Genomic DNA, 8410 nt, shown 5'->3' with positions numbered 1-8410 from the left:
TGAATCCTCCTTTCCCTATGATCAGCATAGAAACAACGTAGATTTTAGTGTAAATAAAACTCCTTAATAAGAAAGATAAAGCAAATAACACAACTTATGAGCAAGCTTTTATTTCTAAAGAGCGGGTTTTAGGACCAAATTTTCAAACAGAGGTTAAGACCTCAGATCTTCTGTCACACTTGAGTGAGTGATGATGGAGTTCGAAAGGTATAGTTCTATAACCAAAACTATATTCACGGATAGGGAATAAATGTTGGAATTCCATAGATGCACCAGATTCGGTTTTGTTTCCATGGGACTTCGAGTCTACTTATATCAGATATATTTCATTTTTTGATAAACGTGTAAGTACTCTTTTACTATTTGATCTTTTAAAGATTGTTATAAACTAAGAAGTCTTGATTTCTGCTAATAAAAACAGCGTAAAATTAAAATTATGGGATAGAATGGTGGAGCTGTGGTTGAGATACTTTATCTTATTAATTGAAATGACATTTTGAGATCCAGTATTGCTCATTGAATTTCCCTGTGAGGAGAGTTTGTGATGACCCAGAAAGAGACAAGCTGTTATCCAAAAAGAGCTATTCACATCAAATCAATTTCTAGTTTCTTCCAAGTTGCAAGAAGATGCCTAGACATTTATTTTATTCTCTTCTTTGACAAAAATATTACAAAGAAAAGAAAATCATTATCATTTTCATGTCAGGAAAGTGGCGTGGAGATGGACCTGGGCTGTTTTCTGTGTTCCTTCTCTTGCCCTGTATCAGGGTTACTTGAGTGTTTATGATACATTGTGATATTTCCCATTTTTGTATTGGTTCATTTCTAAGTGTGCATTATAACTTTAATAATACAAATTTGTAATTAGGAGAAATGTCTCCTAGAAATTATTATTACTAGTCTCATTACATACTGAGGGTAAATATTAACTATTTGTATACATTCTTATACAGCTCTAAGATAGTTGAAATAGGAACTTATTTAGTTGCAACATGAGGAAATTTGAGATGACGTTATCTGCCACCCCCAGATCTTTCCAAAGGATTTCTTCTAGCCTTAATTATCCACCTCACAGGACAAACCTTTGCCATTCCCCATCTATTTTTTTCTTTTGGCTCCTGAATTCCTGACACAAGGTTGTACATATTTCCCACACTCTTGGTTTAGCAGAGTTCTTTTATCAGTTGTTTTTCTGCAGTAGAAAACCCTCCGAAACTATATTAGACATATATGTCTCACATGTCTTTGGATTTCATTTTTTTGTTTGTCCATAAAGAGATGATTGAACTCATCAATTAACATGCTATGGTGATTTCTGGCTTAACACTGGTCACAACATTTAAAAGTAAAAAGAATGACCCAGCACATTCACAAATTAGGCGTGTATAGAGTTTAAGGTCAGGATACTCAAACAATCACAACCAGTGATAATACATTGAGAGGTGAAGCCAGCTGGACTTCCTGGGTCGAGTGGGGAATTGGAGAACTATTCTGTAGATAGCAAGGGTATTGTAAAATGCACCAATTAGCACTCTGTAAAAACGCACCAATCAGCACTCTGTAGCTGGCCAGAGGATTGTAATGCACCAATCAGTGCTCTGTAAAATGCACCACTCAGCACTCTGTAAAATGCACCAATCAGTGGGATCCTAAAAGTAGGCAATCGCAGGGAGGATTGACAAAAGGACACTCTGATATGACAAAAGTAGAACATGGGAGGGGACAAATAAGGGAATGCACCTGGCCACCCCAGCCTGCAGCAGCAATTCGCTCAAGTCCCCTCCCACGTTGGCTCCAAAATCTCAATAGGCCCCCAAAACACTGTGTTTCTTTTGTAGTGATAGGAAATATATAGAGAGAGCAAAATGCCCTTTACTTTAAGAAAGATTGTTTGGACATGTGGACTGGGGACACTGAACGCTTTAAAACATCACCTATGTTGTAGGTCCCTGAATCTCCTCAGGTTTATTTCTTTTCTTTTGGTATTTTCCTTCCATTCAACATTAGGGTATTTTACTGTACTTAAGAAACTTGTCATTTCCTGATTATTGTACTAACTAATACATTATAATTATTGTTATTATTTTGAACAGGTTCTCATTCTGTCCCTGAGGCTGGAGTGCAGCGGCAGGATCACAGCTCTTTACAGCCTCAACCTTCTGGCTCACGTGATTCTCCCACCTCCACATTGCTAGCAGCTGGGACTGCAGGGGAATATCACCATGCCTGGCTAATTTTTGTATTTTCTGGATTTCACCATGTTTCCCAGGCTGGTCTCAAACTCCTGGCCTCAAGTGATCTGCACATGTTGGCCTCCAAAAGTGCTGGCATTACAGTCATGTGCCTCAGGGCCCGGGCTGCAATATTATTAATATATTAAATTAGCACGATGTTTAAAAAATGTAAATTGAACTGAGAACAGAAGTGACATAGCTTTGACATAAAACAGTGAAGCAGTGCTATTATTCTTAATACAAGGCAAATTGTTTTGATTTTCCCTCTTAATGGGTGTAGATTAAGAAACATTCACCAAATCACGAGCCCCGTATAAAGTACCAGAAGCTCTGCTCTGCTCCATGAGGATAGCACATCCTGAAAAGCATTTGTGAGTGTTGATTTAAGTTTATGGTAGTCTACATTCATTCTATAATCCATCTGGTTTTGATAGAGGTCAGATAGGTTAAGTGCATTGGGTTATAGAAAGGACTACCATCCCCTGTAATTTTTCAAGTGTTTTGTCATGGCAGTGATCAATTCCCTTCCTTAGGGAATGCGGTTATTATATTTTATACATTGTGTTGCCAGTAGTGGAGAATATCAGAGGCTTCCCCTTGGTCCCGCTATAATAATGTTCCTTACTCTACAGTTCAAGAAGAATGTGACAGTTCTGCTAGCTGCCATATGTATCCATTTCAATTACACATCCAGGAAGAGGTAATAGCTACAAGCTGATTACATCCACCTTGGGATGGGCATGAGCTGAAGCTCTAGGTAGCATCTGACCTTCAAGCACTCCCACTGCAGGCTGGATGTGATGGCTCATGCCTGTAGTGCTAGTACTTTGAGAGGCCAAAGTGGGAGGATCCTTTGAGAGCAGGAGTTCCCTGTGCAGCATATGGAAACTCCATCTCTAGAAAAAATTAAAAAGTTTGCTGGCGTGGTTGTGCATGCCTATAGTTCCAAATACTTGGGAAGCTGAGGCAGGAGGATTGTTTGAGCCCAGGCGTTCGAGGCTGCAGTGGGCTATGATCCTGCCACTGTACTCCAGCTTGAGTAACAGAGGGAGACTCTGTCTCGGGAGAAGAAAAAAAAACGAAGTGTAAGTTCTCACTGGTGTCTTAAATACCAAGATAAACAGGATCAAATCAATAATTAACAATCTTTGGTTCCTGCCTATAGCAAACAGGTAAAATGGAAAGTAGTTATACAAATAGTATATTAACTCCCAAGAAAACTAACCAAAGACAGTTTTATTATCATCTTTTTTTGTTGTTGTTTTTTGAGATGGAGTCTTACTCTGTCTCCCAGGCTGAAGCGCAGTGGTGTGATCTCAACTAACTACAACCTCCACCTCCTGGGTTCAAATTATTCTCCCCGTGCAGCCACCTGAGTGGCTGGGATTATAGACGTGCACCACCGCACCTGGCTAATTTTTGTATTTCTAGTGGATACAGGGTTTCACCGTGTTGGCCATGCTGGTTTCGAACTCCTGACCTCAGGTGATACACCTGCCTTGGCCTCCCAAACTGCTGGGGTAACAGGTGTGAGCCACTGCAACTGGCCTATCATCTGCTTTTTATAGGTGATTATACTGAGGTAGGGAGTAGTTGTAAAATGGAGTCTCAGGTCACAGATGTAGCAAGCAGGGAATCTGGTTTCTTGTCTTGGCAGTGTGACTCCAAGATCCCCGCTTAGAAACCATTATACTATAAAAAATGAAAAGAAATAAAATCCAAGATTGGAGACTGATTTTAACAACTATTCTTCTTAAAACATTAAATAATCAAAAATAAATTAAATATAGGAAAACAAAACTGAATATTTATACACAGAGAAGTGTAGACTCTTCAATGAGAAACATTTTTTTAGGTGCCCAAGGAATAGTTATAAAATTACTGAGTATTTTAATTAAATAACTAGTATTGAAGCTTAAGGCTCAAGAGAATAACTTAGTCAAAGGCCTAAAGATGAGAGATTAAGTTTGATAAATATTGAAAATGCACTGAAAAGCCCGAGTAAGAAAATTAATTTTTCATTTTAGTAATTATAGGACAGTAATTTTTCCCAACCATGAGTGGTGTGTATGTGTGCGCACGTGTGTGTGTGTGTGAATGTGTTTGTGTTCATGAGCATGTTAACATGAGTTATACAAAATTATTAGTTAGCGGCAACTAGATTTTAAGGAACATTGGCCTTACTGGGCTTCTCAGGAAAATTTTGTATGCTTTTGGTAGGAAAAGCTGGGATTCACTAAATCTGGCATTGAAAAAATGAAGATTCAACAGTGGTCATGATTCTAGTTTTGACCTAACTGCATGTAACAGTGTAGGCATCTGATGTATGATTTATGTATTAGGTTAGAAAATTTCCCTAACAACTTCCATTGCTTAACACCAATTATGGAGAGGTTAAAGAAGGAATAAATTGCAAATTATGAATAGGAATATGAACTGATTTACATGCTTGCAAATGAGAATTCATCTTTCAGTTCAACATCAGTATGAAACATTTTATCTTATAACAAGGGCATAGTATTTGAATAGGAGTTAATTAGAGCTGTTTTGGAAATTATCATATTTTCCATTAAGACAACCTTGAACTCATTCAATAGCATGCCCCAATGCTTTCCATTTTGACATTAGAGATTTTTTTTTTTTTTTTTTTTTTTAGAGGGCCTCTGGCCTGGTCGCCCAGGTTGGAGTGCAGTGGCACAATCTCAGCTTACTAGAAGCTCCGCCTCCCAGGTTCAAGCCATTCTCCTGCCTCAGTCTCTCCAGTAGCTGGGACTAAGGAGTCCGCCGCCACACCCGGCTAATTTTTTTTTTTTTTTTTTTTGTATTTTTAGGAGAGAGGGGGTTTCACCGTGTTAAACAGGATGGTCGGATCTCCCGACCTCCTGATCCGCCCGCCTCGGCCTCCCAAAGTGCTGGGATTACAGGCGTGAGCCACTGCGCCCGGCCAGTCAGAGAATTTTAAAGGAACAAAAACATTACTGCACAACCAGAAATCAGGTGCACATAAAAATTAAGGTCAGGACCTTAAAGGGAATCTTGTCCATTGATATTAGGCCTGCCTTAAAAAATTCGGACACGGTATCATTTTTACTAATCATTTTTTTTCCATAACAGTAATGGTAGAATTCGTATTTTCCCATGGGCAACTTCGTTATGCTTATAGACTATTTTTATATTTCAACATTTCTTTTTCTTTGAGTCCTTTTAATGAGTTGTTAAACAATGCTGAAATTTGCCTTTCAGTATGCTGTTAACTAAAAATATTTTCTCAAAGTAATTTGACATAATGTTTAATTAAAAGAAATATGTCTAGTATAATTACACTTGTTCATAACAAAAGAGTATTTAAAACTTTAAGAAAAAATATTAGAAAAACTAATAAGAAATATGAATAAATAAATACATAATTCATTATTAATAAATGTACATGAAATCATAGTTATAGAATTTAAACTGAATAACAATTTTTGAATAAATGATACATTCTAAATTATAATAGAAAAAGGCTTATAAAATGTTAGGTTTAATATTTTCTATATATATAAAGGTATAAAAACTAGTCTGATGTTACTTATTTTGGAAAGCATATGAAGTAATGGGAATTTTCATACGCTGCTCCCAGAATTGTAAATCAGTGCAATTACATTGAGTATGGCATTATCTGATTAAGATGATGGATCACATTCGAAGACCCAGTATTTGCACTCTTATCAGAATACATACGCACACACATGCATATCACTGAGGTTTAATAGCTAAAGTTGAGAAGTCCTTCAAATGTCCATCAGTGCTCCAAATGGATAAACAAATTGTGGCATACTTATATCATGGAATACTACACAGTGATCAAAATTAACAAACAAGACTCACAGTTTAAAACAGAATAATACAACAAAGGAAATGAACAAATTTGAGCTACATAGATAATAATACAGATGTGAGAGGAATTATCAAGATGGAAAACACATTTAGTATAATCTCATTTACATAAAGTTTGAAAAACATTATTTTTAATAATTGTAATTTATTACATTGGTCATAAAACTCTACAGTGAAACATATGAGTGATCGTCATAACAATTGGAATAGCCAGAAGGGAGGAAAATGTCAACAGCAAGACATATACTGGGAGTGTCTGGATTGCTGGCAAATTATATTTTCTTACCAAGGTATGGTAGTATCAATGTTAACCTTATAATTTTTTTCTCTTAGTGTTTATGAGGTGTTATTACTCTATATGTACGCTATGCTCCACCATAAAAAAAATGTTAAAAAAGCAGAAACATAAAGTACATTTCCAAGTATAAAATTAGGGTGATACAGCATATTCTCATAGATACCATTGAAATTAGAACTTTTGCTGAATAAAGGAGAATAGAGCATTATGGTCCTAATAAATCCAAGTTAAATTTTAAAACTTTTCTTGTTTTATTTTGAGACAGGGTCTCGCTCTGTTGCCCAGGTTGGAGTGCACAACCGCAATCTTGGCTCAGTGCAATCTCTGCCACCTGGGCTCAAGTGATTCTCCCATCTTAGCCTCCTGAGTAGCTAGGACCTCAGGTGTGCACCCCCATGCCCTGCTAATTTTTTCTAGTTTTTGTAGAGACAGGGTTTTACCATGTTGCCCTGGCTGGGCTTGAATGCTTGTGCTCAGGCAATCCACCTGCCTCAACCTCCCAAAATGCTGGCACTACAGGTGTGAGCCACCAGACCTGGCCCAAAACTTTTCTTAAATTAATTTAAAAAGGGGAAATATAAGAAAGAACTGTAAATCCGCATTCTTAACGCTAATATGAATTTGAAACATCAAAATTTGAATATTCATTTTTGATTGACACTTTTTATTTCCAATTTAATTATTTATGATACACATTTGAAAATGTTAGAAATTCATGAATTTCCAATAAATTATAGTACAATGCATATTAAATATATTAAATTAAATATACCCAAAAATGGGTCTCTAAAGGAAATATTCATGTTCATATTGTTAGCATTCTAATTTCACAATACTACTCCTGTGTACGTGGGTGTGTTGGGTAAAATATTTTGTTACTATAAATTTTTTGGCTCTACATTAGAGAAAAAAACATAGAAAGGCAAATTTGTTAAGGTATAAAACATATTTAGTGTGATCTTTGAGTATGTGTGTGCATATATAATGTTACTTTGACTGTTATAATAAAATAATCCAGATTTAGTCACCATAGCTAAGAATGTGAAAAAGCATTTGCAAGAATTTGGCTTGCTAATGATGCTATTAAAAGATGAAATGAGGTTGATATGCTGTATTATTACATAGAATATTTGTCCATGATTGTATTCAAAAATGCCAAAGAAAAACAAATCCCAAAATAGAATCCTAATTGTTGGAGGTCACTTATGTTATCAACTTTCAAAATGTAGTTAATGAAAAAAATAAATAAATAAATCATTGAAAATATGTTGGTTTTACATCATTCTTGATGAAATACCATGTGACGGTATTTGTCTAGGCCTGATGCTGAGAATAAGAGAAGAATTATGAAGCCATGAGGAAGAATGATGGTGTTCTCTCATCAACCTGAACTTCAGTACTTAGAAACAAGACTGAAATCACATTTATCAAATAGCATTCTCCCTTTCATCTGCCATCATCATTTCATCATCATCTATATCTTCAGCTATCTCATGGAATGATTTGTTTTTGAGATATTTAAATGCATAATTTGGAAAATAAGGAATTTTAAAAACATCATTAATGTGGGAAAGTTACAATAGTAAACAGCAAATTTCAAGTCAAGCTCAATACATTTAGATTTAGAAATTAAGTGTAGTTTATTTTACAATACATTGCTTAAGCAAATAATTATTTATGGATGACCTTCAATGAATCCTCCTTTCACTATGATGTTACAGAAACAATTTAGATTTTCCTGTAAATAAAATTACCTAATAAGAAAGATAAAGCAAATAACACACTTTATGGCAAGCTTTTATTTCTAAAGAGGGAGTTTTAGGACCAAATTGTCAAACAGAGGTAAGACCTCAGATCTTCTGTCACACTTGAGTGAGTGATGATGGAGTTGGAAGGTTACAGTTCTATAACCAAAACTGTATTCAGATAGGGATTAAATGGTGGAATTTCATAGAAGCACCAGATTCAGTTTTGTTTCCATGGGACCTCAAGTCTACTT

Source organism: Papio anubis, chromosome 9, assembly GCF_008728515.1.
Source record: "Papio anubis isolate 15944 chromosome 9, Panubis1.0, whole genome shotgun sequence".
NCBI classification, from domain to species: Eukaryota; Metazoa; Chordata; class Mammalia; order Primates; family Cercopithecidae; genus Papio; species Papio anubis.
The sequence above is the reverse complement of the archived record's forward strand: the minus strand, read 5'-3'. Positions refer to the sequence as shown.